The sequence below is a fragment of the Penaeus monodon genome, unplaced genomic scaffold (assembly GCF_015228065.2).
Source record: "Penaeus monodon isolate SGIC_2016 unplaced genomic scaffold, NSTDA_Pmon_1 PmonScaffold_11012, whole genome shotgun sequence".
Lineage (NCBI taxonomy): Eukaryota > Metazoa > Arthropoda > Malacostraca > Decapoda > Penaeidae > Penaeus > Penaeus monodon.
Genome location: NW_023639729.1, coordinates 8,927 through 11,524, shown reverse-complemented (window position 1 = coordinate 11,524; position 2,598 = coordinate 8,927). Strand labels below are relative to the sequence as shown.

The window sequence follows — 2,598 nt, the reverse complement described above, 5'->3', positions numbered from 1 at the left end:
GTTTTGGCGTATTTTCGTAAACAGACTTTGGGGAGATGGACTCTGAAAAACAAGAGCAAGAGCTTCCTCGTGGAAGTCCAGTGACGCTTATCTCATCTTAATCTTATCTTAGCTGACGCTTATCTATTTATCTTAATCTTATTTAAAAACACGCTGGGGCTTTGGTCGGGGTTGTGTCAGTCCGTATGCGTAGTGGGGGGCTGTGGGGCCCCCGAAGAGGCCTTAAAATATTTTAAAAAAATCTAAAAACAAATATTGAAAACTTAAGATTTCAGGCTCACCCTTAACTGCCTATTCACTTCGAAAAACCTTAAAGGGCTTTGCTGTAATCAGAAATCGGTCACATTACCCATACTGTACGGGTTTAAAGTGTAACACCAAGCACTTGAAATTTTTAAGTCAGTAAGATACAAAACGGGAAAAAACTAAAGAGTTTATGAAAAAAAAAAAAGACTAAAAAAACTGAAACTGACAAAAAAAACTTAAAAATACAGAGTTATAAAAGGAAAAAATGTAGATTTTCCCCCCAGGAAGGGTTTGTGGGATCCGGTCCCGCGCTAAGTTGCCTCGCTTGACAAAGATGCCCTTGCTTGGGAAGCGGCACAATGCGGACCTTGACTGATAAATGAACAGGAACAACAAGGGATCATGCGATAAGGCTTTGTATCGCACCAACAGAAAAAAAAAAATGTGTGCATATATAGATTTGTGTACATTATGACCTCTGAACAATGGAAAAAAGATAATATTAAACTGTATTACCGGGAAAATAACAATAGTTTTCGAACAAATGACATTTGAAATCCTTTTTTTCCGATAAATCTCTTGATTCAACAAAATACTTTTGGCTTTACGACCGGGACAGGACTCGAACCTGCAATCTTCGGATCCGAAGTCCGAAAGCCTTATCCATTAGGCCACCACGGTCATATACAATGAGCAGTCCTATACCTATACTGTATCAATTATTTTTTACAATTATCTTTTTTTGTTTATTATTTGTTTTTTTATTTCATTTATTGTCATTTTATTAAATTTTTATATATATATATATTTTTTATATTATTTTATTTTTTTTTTTTGGTCGAACGGTGATTGAATAAATGAAATTGCAGGGGGGCTCTATGGCGTTTTTTTTTTTTTTTTAAATCTTCTTAGCTTCGTCATGAGCATTCGTATTTCTTAGGGAAGAGAAAGAGGAAACTTTGTAAGCAAAATGCAAAAATGTAAATTTTAAAAAAAGTGTTTTTTTAAATGTTTTAAAAAGGATTTAAAAAAAGGAAAAATTTTTTTCTAAAAAAATTTGGGGGTTTTTATCGTTTCACCGTTTTTTTCGATTCACAGACACACACAACCCACACACACACCATCCTCTCCATGTAAGAAACGGGTTGCCACCTCTCTGTCCTCCTCAATCTGTGACCCCAGTACCTGGATGGGATAATTTGATTTCCCTTCAGTCTTTCGTTCTCCGAACTGTACCCACTTCTCAGCCTGCCCTACTCTGGGAGATTGCGCGCCCTCTGCACCCGAGCTCATCTGCAGCTGATCTTTGAGGCACAAATGAACACTCCCGTCGCACCGGTCCACATCAGCCCTTCCTCTACCTCGAAGCATAGCACCTATGCTGTTTCTTGTGCTTTCCTGTGCTAAATATATCTTTAGCGAGACAGTCACCAGTCTCACTAACCTTTGTTTCAATATAATTACGCTGTCTCCAGGGGACACAACTACGACACCCTCCTTTGCCATCAGTTGGGACGCAGGGCAATCAGAGTGGATTGGTCGCGGGGGGGCGCGAATTGTCTTTCCTTCCGCTGATATCCACGCTCGTGTAATGAGCATAGGACACGAAGTAGAATGATGCCCAAAAATGTCGTCTGTGACCACTCCTTTGTATACCTCACTTACTGGTCTTTACTCATATGTTAATTAATGTATAACCTCATTTAATTAGTCTTACAGCTGGTAGATATTAGTACTTAAATCATTATTTAGAAAGATGTATTTTTTATTTTCTTAGACGATTATACTTTATTTACTATTTTTGTATCAGGTGCTATTACGTTTACATATTACACTAGATAAGAAAGTTCAAATATGCGAGTTTACCCCCAAAGTTCGTTTTCTTTGTTTCCCCCTCAATGCATTCTCTCTAGTTTAGAGGTACGCAGTTTATTTTCACGTTCTTATTAGATTGTAAGGGTTCTATATGGTATATTTTTAGTGAAGACACCAATATGTAATTCATTTTGTTTGACTATAAAGAAATTCATTCATTTTCCGGTATATGCCTGTATGATTAATAGCGAACATAATTCTTGTATATATGTTACCTGAGTAGATGGTAAAGTGTTAAGGAATTATACAGTGTTAAACCCTGATATTATAGTCGTGATCCAGAGCGAGAGAGAGAACCGAAATAAGTGCCTGGTAAAGTGCCTAAAGAGGTTGTTAAAACATTCTTATATAGCCCTCAGTAGGACATAACATCCAACTGTACTAACTATCAATAATAGAAATTTAAAAACTATAGATCTGATTACATAACAATAACAAAATAATAAATTGTGAGAACAATTGGAAAACCATGGTAAT

At 36.6% G+C, this 2,598-nt stretch overlaps 1 non-coding gene across 1 annotated transcript; it reads right to left on the bottom strand.

The window, feature by feature from the left end:
* Positions 1 to 853: 853 nt before the first annotated feature.
* Positions 854 to 928, bottom strand: Trnar-ucg. The gene has a single exon. It is a non-coding gene; the product is annotated as a tRNA-Arg (tRNA).
* Positions 929 to 2,598: the final 1,670 nt, after the last annotated feature.